The sequence below is a fragment of the Xenopus laevis genome, chromosome 1L (genome assembly GCF_017654675.1).
Source record: "Xenopus laevis strain J_2021 chromosome 1L, Xenopus_laevis_v10.1, whole genome shotgun sequence".
In the NCBI taxonomy this organism is placed as follows: domain Eukaryota; kingdom Metazoa; phylum Chordata; class Amphibia; order Anura; family Pipidae; genus Xenopus; species Xenopus laevis.
The window spans coordinates 91,894,160-91,911,108 of NC_054371.1; the positions used below are offsets into that span (position 1 = coordinate 91,894,160).

General features: G+C 40.3%; 1 protein-coding gene across 1 annotated transcript in view; it reads right to left on the reverse strand.

Annotated features, from left to right (window-relative positions):
* arhgap24.L (Rho GTPase activating protein 24 L homeolog) overlaps positions 1–16,949 on the reverse strand; it is a 366,864-nt gene that overhangs the window by 248,715 nt on the left and 101,200 nt on the right. The window lies entirely within an intron of this gene.

Consider the following 16,949-nt stretch of genomic DNA (forward strand, 5'->3'; position numbering starts at 1 on the left):
CATGCAGGCATCATTTTTTTGCACTGAGAGCTGGAAATTACACAATTGCTGCCACTGAATTACTTCTGAATTGTTTATCTTATATTTTGATGCATTGGATGCAATTGCTTCAGGCACCTCTCCTCACAGCTGCAATTATACTGGAATTGTGAGGGGAAAATGCATTTTGGAGAAAAAAACATTACTTCCATCATAATTGCACTTAGCACACTGCACTTGTGCTCATTTATAAGACTGTGTTTCAACTGATGCAGTGTATCTGAACGCAAGCCACTTGACATACAGCTTCACATATTACAAAATGTTGACTATTGACAAGAAGTATATTCAGCATCATACAGTGAGGCTAAGTTTTGCTTGACATGGCAAGCTGCTGAGAAAGAAGCAATATAGCAACCTCCCCCGCAAGCACAAGAGCCTACAGCTCTGGTTAAACCCCACCATATTCAGGTGAAGCTGGACAGAAGCCAGACTTTATCTTAGCTTTAGCTTAAGTATAGTGTTGCAGCATTGATACAGACATTTGAGGGGGGCAGTAAAGCTCCCATACATGGGTTTTCAGTGCATACAACCATCATAGTGGAACCACAGGTAGATGTAAAAGCAGGAGCAGTAACATCAAGAATGTGGACACCATTCACTCACTTTGTAATTCTATAGTTAACAAAGGAAAAACAACATCCTAGTAAGAATAGAATTGTATTCTTGAGGGAGGTTTGAAAAATTAAAGATTCAAAAAACCTTGGTTGGGTAGACATAGTAGACATACTAAAAGCGGTACTTGGTGTCACTGATTTAGAGTCAGTCTCTCGAGAGGCACGTAGAGAACTAAGTCATACCAGAATATGCCCTAATGGAATATCGCAGTAATTGACTATGAAGTAGAAGCACTACCTAAAAAATGGAAAGCTTTTGAAGGAGTCATAGCCAAGTGGGTGTCACACTAGAAGGGTTCCATTTTTGAAGTAAGGAAGGCCCCAGGGGAGGATGTCTGGGATTATACTAAAAAAGTATTTAGACCTAGCCAAGGAGCTAGATGTAAATCTTGAAGATCAAACAAATGTAATGTCCAATGCTGCTAAGCAGGCATGTATAGGTGGACTGCAGGATAGCATACAAAAGAAACTGCAGGACATGAGACCGAATTATAGGAGCTTGGATATGAATGCTCTGCGAGATTTCTGTGCCATGATAGAGCAGGAAAATCAGAGGAAAGCAAGTGTTAAAAGCTACTATGTCACCAGTGATCAAAAGTGTGAGCAGAGGAATTTAGAAAAGAAAATGAGTAACTGCTTCAATTGTGGTTGTAAAGTGAGGAGGTTATTTGTTTAGAGGACTCATGAGCAGCACAAACAATAATAGATGGGATGCACTTTAAGAGGAAAAATGTTAATTCCAAGAAAGGCCCAGTAGCAACCTACTGTGATAAAAGTAGGTAGCAATTCAGTTGTCCAAAATATATTGGTGTTAGATGATATACCCATGAATCTCCTGTGACGGGACATATTGCAGGCCTGCATACAGTACACACCAAAAAGTGTGGTTGTAGCAACAAAACTGATCCCAGAGGACATCCATTGTAGACTAGTGTCCCTTATAGAGCGGGAAGGGGATAAGGGAAAACCAAATAGTAGACACAGCAAAGGTGAAATAGAAAAAGGCAACATGCCTATAATTTGTGGGGAGAGAGACAAATATGATGTGGGGTTAATGAATGTGTCCCCGGTACATATAAAGATTAAGATGGGTAGCAAATTGCCCAGAATACCTCAGTACCCGCACTGCTCATTACAAAAAAAAAGCATTAAGGATCAAATTGAACAGTTACTGGAGCAAGGAGTGATAGTACCGGTGGACTCTCCAGCACAGACACCATTGTGCCCAGTAAGGAAAAAGGATAGGCCAGGAGAGCCCCCTGCCTTTTAGATGGTATAACTTAGCCTCACAATACATTTATTTTTAAGCAAAGTATTTACATATTTACATTTATATACTTGTTATTATAATAGAATACTTTCATCTAGTCTCAAGTTTTTGTACCCTGATATATTTCTGGGGTTATGATTTCTATTGCATTTATCTCATTCAGCCAAAATCGTGAAGAATCCTAAGACTCCCAAATGTAATTAGTATAGTAAATAAATACAGTAAATATTTTGAAGCTCCCACAGAAACGTCAGCTTCATACATCTTACATATAACTACTGTATCTATATTTTTAATGTGTGTAGTGATCCACCTTCATTCAATTTTAAAATTGTGATTCACTACAATTTAAGTGCAGTGGAGATCATAGGCGTCATTTGTATCTTTGGGTTTTCTTTGGATCAAGCCACCATGGAGCTTGCTGGAGCATGTGCAGCTGAAGACACATAGGACAAATGCAGGGCAGTAGAATGGGACTTTTGTCTGTGGGCAGTTAAGTTTCCTTTAAAAGCAATCCCAATTCTTTATGATCTTTTACACAGGGTTCCCAGCATCCAGTTGTCCTATCCCGCTGACTATATATAGGCAGTAGTTCCCTCTGATCACATTTACCAACACTAAGACAAAACATAAGGGTGCTGGGTGTTGTAAAATACAAAAAGCTTTATTTCTTTTTATAGGCAACCAGCAAATATTTCTTCAGATGCAGTTACACTACACCACACTAGGTAAATGTATTACTATGATATACTGTATATCACAAGATTTTAATACTCTCCTAATCATCTTTAATTCTTACATCAACACTACTGCAAGTCAAAATGCAATGTAGCCTCTCTTAAATGTAAAATATACAGAATGTTGCTGATATAGTGTCTATTTTCCTTTTATGTTCTCCTGAAATAGGAAATAAGGGAAATTCTTTTCACAGCAATCATTTCTAATAGAATGCAATACTAAATCTAAACATGTTTAAAAGTATCTACCCATACCATCTGCAAATCTTTAATCCAATTACATGAAAATTCCTGTGAAAAAGCAATATAGCAGTATAGCAGGTAGATAAAAAGGCACTGCTAAATGATGCTTCAGCATGGAGGTACATGATTGGAGCTGGAGCATGACTTGACTTTTAATTAGCTATGGAACAGGAAGGCTGTCTGCATACCTTTTTGTTAGCACAATCCATGCAGCTGTGACTTAATAGAATTTAAACCACCATTGCTTGCATTGTTATTTTTGTAAATGACCCCCATACCCTTTTAGAAACATCTCTGGATTCATAGATTACTTTGTTCCTGGTTCCTCAATGACAAGGGAAAAGAATATATGATATGCATAAAACATGAGACGCAAATAAGAATTCTTGGCATGAAGATGAATAAAATATTTGAAGACAGATCAGCGATGTGTCTATTGCAGATTTAAGATACAGACTTTAGGATACAGTATGTAGAGAGAAAATTACTTTTAAATTATATTCTACATCCTCTTTACTCATTATGAATTTTATTTAACAAAGCATTCAAAAGGTCACTGTAAAGTAGTCATATGGTAGATCCAAGCCCAGATGCTAGCACCCATTATCAATCTGGCTTCATAATAAGCTGTATTAAATGGGGCATAGATCGCAGGAGAAGGGGGTTATTCTTGCACTGTATAGAGCTTTGGTAAGGCCCCATCTAGAATATGCCATGCAGTTTTGGTCTTCAGAGCTCAAACAGGACTTTCTTGAATTAAAGAGGGCCCGGAGAAGGGCAACTAAGCTGGTAAAAGGTATAGAAAAAGAGTTGGGAAGCACCTAACGGAAGAAGAATGGTTTGAGGCATGGTCAAACTTGAAACACAGCTCAGTCAACACAATTTTAACAGAGGCTGGATATAAGGTACTTATGAGATCATATTTTACACCTGTAAGAATAGCAAAGATCTATCATACATCCAATGACCAGTGCTTCCAGGGCTGTACGATTCCGGGATCAATGGGTCATATTTGGTTCGGTTTTGGGAGAGTATATCAATTGATTTTTTCTGTCCATGAAATAAACGTACACAAGAACCCATATGAGGCCTTGATGGGATTACCACCAAAGGGAGTCCCGAGAATAAAATGTAAATTACTGAATCATATATTTTTTTAGCAGCTAAGCAAACTATAGCCGAATGCAGGAAGTTCCCAGCATTAACGTTATGTTCAAAAGATTTACATCAATGAGCAATTAACAGGGCTAACAATGGACTGGATGTCAACAATACAAAAAATATGGGAACCATAGGTTAGATATAGATTCAGAGATAGACCTACAGTATGAATCTAACTTATAGACCTTTCTTGAAAATTATACTCCACTCCCCACATATACAGAAAACTGGGAAAAACGATAAAAAGTCTCCTCTAGTTTGGTTGCAGTTTATGTTTATTAACAAATAATGTTAATATACGATACAGTGATGTTATTATGTCAAACAATGCAATACAATTTTACCACAAGGTCATTACTGAAGGTTTATTATTTGATACGCAAATATGTATGACTTCGGTAAAGTCAAAATAATATTTTGTGAATGTTTTGTGAATGTATTGCATACGTTTAATTTAACAATCGATGTTAACGTAGCATAATGTCCATCATCTGATGTAACTACCTGATTACTTTCTTGATAATATACACATTACTATTAAGATTGTATACTAAAATGAATATCACTGTGGATAAAGGTATAAATAAAAATATTTTAAAAAAAGGTATAGAAAATATCAGCTATGAGGAAAGACTAGCCAAGTTGCATAGATTTGTGGAAGGAGAGGGTCATTATTTCACTTCTTCACCCAGAATATGCCGTACAGTTTTGTTCTCCAGTGCTCAAACATGATATTATGGAATCAGAGAAAATCCAAAGAAGGGCAACTAAGCTGGTATGGAAAGTCTCAGTTATTAAGAAAGACTGGCCACATAGGGGTTGTTTATGCTGGAGGAGAGGTGCTTAAGGGGGGGGGGTATATCATAACTATGTATAAAAATGTACTTATTGCAGGGCTCCTATGCAACTAAGTGAGTTGTGTTCTGTACATATGGTGCATGGTGCAGAGTGCTGTTCTCATGAGTGTTATTAATCTATCCAAGTAAGCAAGTAAGTTAGTAAGTAGAATATAGGGGTCATTTTGATAACTAGTATTTTTTCTCATAACAAATAAACAGTACATTTTATAAGAGAGCTTTATGGTTCCTTATTACTATTTTAGTAAGTTTGATTTACATCAAATATGTAACAGAATATAAAAGGTTTTGATGTACAGGTAGGGGCAGATTTATCAAGGGTTGAATTTAGAGTTTATGGGAGTTTCTTAAAACTCCCATGAACTCAAAATTCAAAAAATCTAAATTTATTAAAAAAAATCAAATTATTAAAAAACGGGTGAATAGGATCGAGTTGCAAATTCGAATCAAATTCGAATGGAATTCGATCGAGTTTTTTCAGGTTTTTTCACCCAAAAGTCTACCAAACCACTCCAAATTGATTGTAGGGGGGTCCTCCATAGCCTAAAACACAAATTTGGCAGGTTTTAGAGGGCAAATAGTCGAATTCTTAAAGGGACAGTACAAGATAAATTTCAAAATTTGAATCGAATTTGGAGTATTCTCTAGTCGGATTACACTAAAATAAACTAGAAACTCGAATTTAAAAATTTGAATTTTCAATTTGACCATTGATAAATCTGCCCCTTTTGAGGATGTTTATATTATAGCTTATCCAGTTTTAGATGATTTATCCATGGTGACCATATTTGCCAATATTTAGCACTTGTATTGTGAATAATTGCTGTGATCTCTTCTATTTTCCTGGTTTCCTCCATAAGGTAGATCCAGTCTTGGTGTGTTGGTGGTGTGGGGTCCTTCCATTTTTTGGAATCATCGCTTTTGGAGTTCCATATGGAGTAAAAGTTTGTTGGTGATCACAGATTTAGTATCTTGAGCGTATAGAAGTATCAGTTTGGGTAGAAAATTTGTAGCTACCTTTTCTCCTGTGACTTTCCATTGTCGATATTATTTCCTGGCAATAGTTTGACAACCAAATATGGCTGTATGTTCCTTCTTGTTTCATGCATCTCCGGCACTGGTTTTGGGTATAAGGAAACATTAATTTCAGTCTGGCATGTAATACCATCTTGAAATCAATTTGTATACACATTCTTGAGTTTTGGATGCAGTGATTGCTTTGTAGGTTGAGATATATATTAATTTCCATTGGTCTTGTTGTAGGTTCAAATTTAATTTTGTTAAGTCTTTGATGAGGACTGGGAGGATCTAGACTCGGATGAAGATGAACTACAAACTGCTATCTGGCCTGTGTCAGATCGGCCACTTCCAGTTTTTGGGCCCTTGTCTCCTCCACAACCTTCTGCTCCTGTGGCAGCTGCCAAACCCAGGTCACCCTCTTTTTCTCTCAGACCTGAACCCCAGTTTATTAGTTTTTCTACGGTTTCCCAGCACCCTCTCCAGCTTGTGTGCCGGCTCTTCAGTCACCTGCTCCTGTGCTGGCTCTTCAGTCACCTGCTCCTGTGCCGGCTCTTCAGTCACCTGCTCCTGTGCCGGCTCTCCAGTCACCTGCTCCTGTGCCGGCTCTCCAGTCACCTGCTCCTGTGCCGGCTCTCCAGTCACCTGCTCCTGTGCCGGCTCTCCAGTCACCTGCTCCTAAGCCGGCTCTCCAGTCTCCAGCTCCTGTGCCGGCTCTCCAGTCTCCAGCTTTGGTGCCGGCTCTCCAGCCAGTTCTTGCTCCTGTGCCGGCTTCCCAGCCAGTCCTTGCTCCTGTGCCGGCTTCCCAGCCAGTCCTTGCTCCTGTGCCGGCTTCCCAGCCAGTCCTTGCTCCTGTGCCGGCTTCCCAGCCAGTCCTTGCTCCTGTGCCGGCTCCCCGAAAGCTGCCTGTGCCGGCTCCCCGAAAGCTGCCTGTGCCGGCTCCCCGAAAGCTGCCTGTGCCCGTTACCATTCCGGTTCCAGTCTCCATGCCTGCAGCCCAGACGGTTCCAGTCTCCGTGCCTGCAGCCCAGACGGTTCCATTCTCCATGCCTGCAGCTCAGCCAGACTCCGTTCCCGTGCCAGCTCCCAGACGACTGCTTCTTCCTGAGCCAGTTTCTGTACTGTTTGCCCTGGCCTCGGGCCTGAGGACCTGTTTGCCCTGGCCTCCGGGCCTGAGGACCTGTTTGCCCTGGCCTCCGGGCCTGAGGACCTGTTTGCCCTGGCCTCCGGGCCTGAGGACCTGCCTGCCCTGGCCTCCGGGCCTGAGGACCTGCCTACCCTGGCCTCCGGGCCTGAGGACCTGCCTGCCCTGGCCTCCGGGCCTCAGGACCTGCCTGCCCTGCCCTCCGGGCCTGAGGACCTGCCTGCCCTGGATAGTTCCCCTTTCCCTGCTACTAGACCTGGTAGGGCGGTTAATCCTGTCTCTATCAGGTCTATTGCTGTAAGTGGTGGTATTGCTGTCCTGGCTTGCCTCTTCCTGTTTCTAACGGGTGCCTATGCTCCTGGTCCGCCACCTGTGATGGGTGCCTGTGCTCTTGGTCCGCCACCTGTGATGGGTGCCTGTGCTCTTGGTCCGCCACCTGTGATGGGTGCCTGTGCTCTTGGTCCGCCACCTGTGATGGGTGCCCGTGCTCCTGGTCCGCCACCTGTGATGGGTGCCCGTGCTCTTGGTCCGCCACCTGTGATGGGTGCCCGTGCTCCTGGTCCGACACCTGTGATGGGTGCCCATGCTCCTGGTCCGACACCTGTGATGGGTGCCCGTGCTCCTGGTCCGCCACCTGGTCCGCCACCTGTGATGGGTGCCCGTGCTCCTGGTCCGACACCTGTGATGGGTGCCCGTGCTCCTGGTCCGCCACCTGTGATGGGTGTCCAAACTCCTGGTCCACCACCCGTGATGGGTGCCTGTACTCCTGGTCCGCCACCCATGATGGGTGTCCAAGCTCCTGGTCCACCACCTGTAATGGGTGCCTGTATTGGTCTTATCTATCTTCATGTCCTGGCTTCCGACTCTGGCTGTGATGTCTTGGCTCCTAATTCTTCCAATGTTCCTGATCTGGCTCTTGACCCCAGCGACTTTTGTTTTGTTTTCCCATCCTGGTGAAGCTCCTGTTCACGCTTCTGTTTCTGGTGAGGCTTCTGTCCATTTCCCCAGTGTTTGGATTAAAAAGGCTGGGGGACCATTTGATCCTGGGATCGCCCAGAGGTCGATCCTCAAGGAGGGGGTTAATGTCAGGATCAGCCTGGGACTTGAACTCTGGTGGTGCTGTTCTGGCAATTTGCAGCACTTACCTCATGAGCCACTGGGGGCTCTCGGGACTGGTTCTGAACTCTTGTGTTTAGTGTTTCTGTTATCTGCTTGTTCACTGTATGTTTTCCACCCACCTCGTTTACCCTCATGTGTTTCCCATTCCTAATCACCTTTATAAACCCCGCCCTGAGCTTTGCTCAGGGCTGAGTCATTGAATGTATTCTGTTTGTTCCTGACCTGCCAACCTGAACCTGAACCTGAACCTGAACCTGAATCTGAACCTGAACCTGTACCTTGAAAACCTTGCAAACCTTGTATGCCTTGTTCCTGAAAACCTTGTTACCTTGTTTCCTGAGTGAGTACCTTTTGTTCCTGTGTTCCCCATTTTTCCCTCACCATCTGGATACCTTGACTAGCCTTTTTGCCTGTTCCTGCCTTTTTGTTTCTGTGTTCTGACTGCCAATAAACCTACTATTACTTTCATCATCATCATGTCTTTGCCTCCAATCACCTATGGCTACACCCCTGGGCTCCCACCATATCCACTCCCCTTGGAGTGGCTATCCTCGGTTACAGCGGTTCCTCGCTGTGAACGTTACAAGCCACCATTCAATTTTGGGAGAGTGAGCTGTGAATAAGATATTCTAGGGTTTTTGTTTGCTCATATAAAGCTGGAAAATATAGGTTTCAGTTATTTAAAAAAGACTGAGGGTATATTTATTGGACAGTATTCCGTTGACTCTTACCCTGGCTGTTGGTGAGTCATATAGTGACATCACTTTTGTAATAGAGCTTTCCAGGAGGCCAAATCCTGATAATGTTAATTTAAGAAAGTCGCAGGAGATCCGGTCAAAGGCATTTCTGCATCAGTTGTCAGTATAAGAGAAGGAATGGCTTTAGTTTTAGCATAGTCTATTAGTTAGATTACCTTTGTTGTATTGTCCTTGCCCTCTCTTCTGGGTATAAATCCGCATTGCTCAGGGTGGATAAAATTGGGGATTAGTTCTTTAAGCCTATCGGCTATTAGTTTAGCATAAAGTCAAAGTTGTTTAAGGAAATAGGTCTGTAGTTTCCACAGCTGAGTTGATCTATGTTGGGTTTGGGTATGATTGTATTATGTGCCTCTTGGTCCTGCTGTGGTATTTTACTTTTTTTTCCGATAGCATTAAGATATGAGAGTAAAGGAGTAGTAAGTCGGTCTTTAAAGATCTTATAAAAACAGGCTCCATATCCATCAGGGCCACGGATTTTGTTATTCTTGAACGAGGTTATTGTGTCATGCATGTGAATAGCGAGTTTAACTATTCAGCATCCTCTGTTGTGATTATTTTTAGGTTTGCGTTAGGGAGCTAGCACACGGGCAGATTCGGGGAGATTTAGTCGCCTGTCGACTAATCAGCTCTTATGCTGGGTGACAATCTCCCCGAACTGCCTTTCCTCTGCCTTCCGCCTGCTATAATGAGAAAATGCCAGCGCCAATGCACTCGCAGTGCTTTAATTTCTGAAGTCGCCTGAAGTTTCCATGAGGCAACTTTGGGCGACATTCAACTTACAACAATTTACCAAATGTATAGATACAGTAAACTACATATATTTTTACCATTTTGTTTTCTGCATTTCAGTCATTAAAAATTGCTTCAGATTGCTCAGAGATCCAGTGACCTCTGTTTCTTTGGGTGCGGGGTGTACATCGGGGTGTAGCCATTTTCCATTGCCCCTGTAAAGTAAAGTCCAGATCCACACTTTTTTCCCCTACTATATCCCATTCTGGTAATGATAATGGTTCAATTTGTAATTTATGTAGAAGATCCTCAGTATCATGTCGATATCGGAGGACATGTTTACTCCATCTTTACTGGCAATTAGGCTGAATGGGTATGCCCACTTGTATTGAGTTCCTTTATCTCTCAAAATGTCAGTAAGGGTTTTCAATTGTTTCCTTTGTATAAGCATAGACCTAGAAATGTCTTAAAATAGTGATATTCATATGTTATTTGATTGGCTTTCCTTGCTTTTTGTAATATTTCTTCTTCCTTTTTTAACTCTTTCACAGCCAGCCAATTTGGCTGATTTGGTACTTGAAGAGCCATGTTTTTTTTGGGAGAACCTGAGTTCTCAAAATATGCTAGAATTTTTGTGTAATTCTACTTCTGTAAAACAAATATAAAAATATATAAATATATATAATGTGTATGTATATGTATATATATATATATATATATATATATATATATATATATATATATATATATATATATATATATATATATATATATATATAAAGTGTGCAATAAAATGAAAAAAATCATGTTTAACATAGTACAATCACATATATCAGAAACATAATTTATTTTATGTATGAGAACCAATTTGGAAAGTTCTATGTCTCCTGAACACGCCAATACCAAATATATATAGTTTTTATGGAGATTTCTCATCTGCATAGATCAAAATCTCTAAGCAGTACACTACCAAATTTCCAAAGCACCGCTCCACAAAATGGCATACTTCTGATTTCAAGGCCAAACATTCCACTAACAGTAGGTTTACCAAGAAAACTACCCATTATTAAAAAGAACCGATTATGGAGAATCAAACATGGGTAAATATATCTATGTACTTCAAACTACCAAGTTGCAATTCTTTCCTAAATTTATAATTTTTTATATAAATTGGTGATTTTTTTTGAAAAATGACCTCAAAGCTTTCAGTCTACAGCATCATATCTCCCACACATCATTAGGTACCAATGTAAAACATCCTAAATATGATTGCCAGTAGTCCACTGAATAGTTTGATGCCCAATGTGTATTGGTTTACCTAAGTATGTGGCATATAGGGGCCCAAAAATTTAGACACCCCATTAGAGCTATCACTTCTGAGATACTACAAAATCAACACATTTACATTTTGGGGTGGGCAAAGGTAGAAAAAAGTACATTCGCCCCAGAAAACCATATATTTTTGTAAAGTACACATTCCCCCGAATCCAAATTGGGCATGCATTAGGGATGGGTGCATTTTTGTACGCCTTGTTTCGCCGCAGAAATGACGCCCATAGACCTATATGGTGTCATGCTTGCCGCGCGTCAACATTTTTTTGATGCCCATAGACTTTACTGGGCGTCGGCGACATTTCGCCGGCGGCAAATTTTTGGCGAAACTAAACGGGTCAAATTCACCCATGCCTAGTATGCATGTTTTTCTACTCCAAAGCACCATGCCGCAAACCTTTCCTAAAATTGGTGATTTTGGTGACACTTCCAAAAATCACCTTAAAACTTCCGCCCTGAAGCATCTTATTTCCCACATACTATTAGGTATCAAGATAAATCCCCCAAATATGAAAGCCTGGGGTCCTCTGAACAGTTTTATGTCCAATATGTATAGGTTTACCTTAGCACGTGGCAAATGGGGGCCCCAAAATGAAGACCCCGCCACAGTGACTGTCATTTCAGGTACTGCAAAATCAACACATTTACATCATTTTGGGGTGGGCAAAGGTAGAAAAAAGTGTGTTCACCAAAGAAAACCATATATTTTCAGAAAGTACACATTCCCCGAATCCAAATTGGGTATGTATGTCTTTTGACTCCCAAGCACCAAGCCGCAAACCATTCCTAAATTTGGCAATTTTACTTACATTTCCAAAAATCACCTCAATATTTTCAACCTGCAGCATCATATTTTCCACATACTTTTAGGTATCAAGACAAATCACCCCCAAATATGAAAGCCTAGGTGTACTGGTGTATTGGTGTACCCAAGCACGTGGCATATAGGGGCCCCAAAAGAAGACCCCCATATGGTCTGTCATTTCAGGTACTGCAAAATCAACACATTTACATAGTTTGGGGGGGGCAAAAGTAAAAAAAGGGAAGTTCACCCCAGAAAACCATATATTTTCGGAAAGTACACATTCACACAAATCTAAATTGGGTATGCATGTCTTTGTACTACAAAGTACCAAGCCGCAAACCATTCCTAAATTTGGTGACATTTCCAAAAATCACCTCAAAATTTCCACCCTGCAGCCTCTTATTTCCCACATAATATTAGGTATCAAGATAATTTACCCCAAATATGAATGCCTGGGGTCCGCTGAACAGTTTGATGCCCAATCTACATAGGTTTTTCGTAGTACATGTCATGTAAAGACCGCAGAATCTACCTTGTGCATACTTATTTGATGGCTTACATTTACACTAATTTATAAACACTGCCAGTTTTATGTGGGATAAAAAGTACAAAAATTTTTGGCGACCCCTGAAAACCATATATCTTTGGAATGTACACATTATGAAGAATCTACAATGGTTAATTATGTCTTTCTACTCCAGACTACTCAACTGAAAAGCTATGCTAAAGGCAGCAGTTTTTATGACATTTCTGAAAATCACCTGTAAGTATTGCAATTGGCTGCATTTATCCCAATTTCTTTCATATAATTGTAAAAAACCCTAAATATTGATGCCAATGGTCTACTGAACAGTTTGATGCCCATTATGCATAGATATACCAAAGAAGCTGGCATGTGCGGACCCCAAATAAAAATAGTGCATATGAATTTTCTCAGCTGTCTATTTGCCTTCTGTGAACATAGACCCAGACTGCTTATTATGTGCCATAAGACCCTCCTAACAGCACAAAGACCCCCAAAAACCATATATTTTTGGAAAGTACACATTCTGATGAATCCAAAATTGGTTAAAATGTGTCTGTACTCCAAATGATCAAAGTGCAAATGACGGAAAAAAAATTTAAGGAACAACAGTGCAAGCATAAAAACCACAAAAATCAAATATAATTAGGCAATTCGATGAAATAACAAAATAACTAATCTGACAGCATGGTTAGTGGTAAAAATAGTGCATATGAATTTTCTCAGCTGTCTATTTGCCTTCTGTGAACATAGACCCAGACTGCTTATTATGTGCCATAAGACCCTCCTAACAGCACAAACACCCCCAAAACCATATATTTTTGGAAATAACACATTCCGACAAATCCAAAATAGGTAATTATGTATTTCTACTCCAAACTACCACACTGCAAAGCTAAGCTAAATGCAGCAGTTTTTGACATTTCTGAAAATCGCCTAAAAATATTGCAATTGCATGCATTTATCTCACCCAATTTCTTACATACAACTGTAAAACACCCTAAATATTGATGCCAAGGGTCTACTAAACAGTTTGATGCCCAGTATGCATAGATATACCAAAGCAGCTGGCATGTGCAGACCCTAAATAAAAACAGTGCATATGAATTTTCTCTGCTGTCGATTCGCCTTCTGTGAACATAGACCCGGACTGCATATTACATGACACAAGACCCCCCTAATAGCACAAAGACCCCCAAAAACCATAAATTTTTGGAAAGTACACATTCTGTTGAATCCAAAATTGGTTAAAATGTGTCTGTACTCCAAGTGATCAAAGTGCAAATGACGCAAAAAAAAATTAAGAAACAACAGTGCAAGCATAGAAACCACAAAAATCAAATATAATTAGGCAAATCAATGAAATAACAAAATAACTAATCCGGCAGCATGGTTAGTGGTCAGAATGCTTGATCCAATAGTCACACTGGGAAATCAACAGTTTTTAGGGGAATAACAAGAAGTGATAAATTGAAGAACAAAAAAAAAGTAAAAAAGAAACTATAGGTGTGTGTTTGTGTATACATATATGTACAGCTTAAACAAGTGTATAAATGTGTGTGTATGTGACTCTGTAAAAAAAAAAAAAGCCAGAAAATTTAATTAAAACTACCATTAGTTATGTGTGTACTGTGTATGTGTAAATGCATGTATGTATGTGTAATTGTATGCATGTGTGTGTGTGTGTGTTGATGTGTAAAAAGAAGGGCACTTACTGTTTCTAGGAGAAGAAGGGGTCAGAAGCAGAGCTGCAGAGTCCAGAATTGCAGAAATCGACAGCAAGAAGTGGGTGGGGGGGAGCTTCACACGACGTCGGGTCCAGGAAGAAGCAAAACTGGGAGAGCAGCATCAGGGGTGGAACTAGGGGTAGGCAGAAGAGGCACATGCCTAGGGTGCAAAGGCAGAGGGGCGCCAGGCATGATACCTCTTCTGACGCCGTCACCTAGTTCAGACCACTGTGTTCAGTAGCTGTGGAGAAATTCTTGGTAGTGTGCGCACTTCAGCGCATGCATTCTTGAATGTCCTGGGAGATGTTCCACACTTGTGCATCCTTGGCGCTCTTCCGCGCATGCGCATAGTGCTTTCTCGCTGCTTGCACTCTTCTGCGCATGCATGAGTGGCGGGGGCGACGTAGTCGGCCCGGGTTGCCTATGGCGCCAGGCCGACTTGACCCGGCACTGAGCAGCATGCAGCACACAGGAGGAGGTAAGATGTTGGGTCCTGCAACAATCAGGACCTGCTAATGTCACTTTAGGCATGCGATTTTTTTGCAGATGTGTCCCTTTACCTCTGGCTGATTTGCCAATCCTCTCTTTCTATTGAGGTACTTCAACTCAGGCCCATGGTCACAGAGCTCCAGTTATATGCAGCCATCTCACAGCATGGTAAGCCATGCCCCCGAATACAGGGGTCAGTTACAATGTGGAAGGCTTGGTACAAAGTGCAAAAAATGGGCACACCCCACTATTTTTTATTTTTTTTTGACTTCCACATTGTATCAATTGTTGCACTCAATTTCAGGGCACAACCACCTCTGACTGCTCCTATAAAACTGCTTTGGTTGTGTTTGACAACACTGCCCCCCCATGTGCATCATTCAGACATGCAAGATAAAGAATGGTTGCAGACACAAGTTTAAACTGAACCCTTTACTTAACACTATAGAGGAGAGTATTTGCCTGCACCCACCAATACTGAGCTTTGTACCTCACACTGGAATTTTTTTTCTTGCACAAGGTAAGGGCAAAGCAATACCCTGCCATCTTAGTAATTATTTGTTGTCCATCATTATTATGTTTCACTGCAAAACTTCTGGCACCTACATGAAAATATGCAGGAAGAAGGTCCTGTACACACTATAAATTAATATACACTTTACAGGCTGTTGCAGAAAAATAGATGGAAGAGAAGCCTTTCTTATAAACAGAATGCTATATATATTCAATTATTCATAAGCCTTGTCTCCATATTTTGAATTTAAATAATTATATTATTAAAGTCTGTAGAAGAGTTTTTCAGAAGAGGAATATTGTCATTTCCATGTTCACTTTAGTCAAAATTGCAGATTAACAGAACAGTTCTGTTTAACCTTTTTTATTCATATTATGCAATTATCTTTTGTTTGCAAAGGATTAAAGTGTACTTAACAATACATATTATACTCAGGATGAAATGCATTATTAATAATAAACTAAAGCCATACTGAATGTTTTATGTCCTAATTTATTTCTTCAGGGGCACAGAACCGACATACAATGGATTATATTGCTAAACTGTACTTGTCTTTTAACTGGTTATCCTGCAGGTTAAGTATTGCTGTGCCAATAAATTACTTCTCTGTCTAAAATAATCTTCTCTCATGAACTCATGAAATCGTAATACTGTAAACGTTTGTGCATGTCTTATCTATTTACATTTATTACATAGCATTATTCAAAATGACACCTGCTCTTTATGCATTTTGTTCTTAGTTCATTTCTGAATTGGCTGGAACATGTTTCCATGCAAATAATGGTTTAAATAAATGATAAACTATTTGTATTACTTAAGGAAACACAGGAAACCAAAATCCTATTCAATGCTTTATTTTGTAATTATTAGAATGTGCTTGAATCTGCTTTGCAAACTAATTAATAAAGATATTAGGATGTATTCATTACCTACCATTCATTGAATACCAAGATGCAGTGTGCAAAGTGCAATTTCAAGTGCAATTGCCATGGTTTTTCACATAATACAGTTCCCCCCAGAATTCTAGTGCCATTGGATTGATTCGCTTGGTGCAACTGTGCTGCATGCACCACTATTGCATCCAATTCACTGAAAAAAAAGCAGGAAGGACTGAGCAGCAACAACTATATGCAATTTTAAAGAGCACATTTAATGAATGTGTTTGTAGCTAGTGATGGGCGAATCTATGGCGATTCGCTGAAAATTTTGTGAATTTAGCAAAAAATCTGCAAAACGGTGAAAAATTAGCAAAACTGATTTGACGCGCGCCTCGTTTTGACGCACAGCCAAAAGTGTTGGTGCGTGCATCGCTTTTGGCTCGCGACAAGATTTTTTTCACTGTGCATGTTGGGTAATATCATTTTTTGTTTAACAATTTGCCGACTCCCAAGTTTAATGTAAGGTGGCAATAACCAGCATGCAATGGGACTGACTTGTGTAGCAGTCAGGAGTTACCAGATTTTGGGCTCTGTAATTTTTAGGAGCTTTGGCAGACCCTAACCAGAAGAAATTAGACAGCCTTATGGCAGTAGTAGTATGAACATAGAATTAAAATTAGAATTAGAAGAGGTAGACCCCAACCAGAAACAATTAACTGGAAAATGCGGCATTATTGGAAGCCACATAATTTTTAGGAGCTTTGGCAGACCCCAACCAGAAGACATTAGACAACTATGCTGGCAACTAATTTGATGAATCTGCTATTAAATTGAGTGTCCCTAAAATCCATTATATATTATTTTGGTTGCACGTTTCACATAATGCAAACTTTCAATACAAGTATAATACAACACAACCCTAGCATTAAAGAGATTGTTAATTTGTTATATGTATGATGACTGAAGCAGCAGTAAATTTGGCAGCAGTCG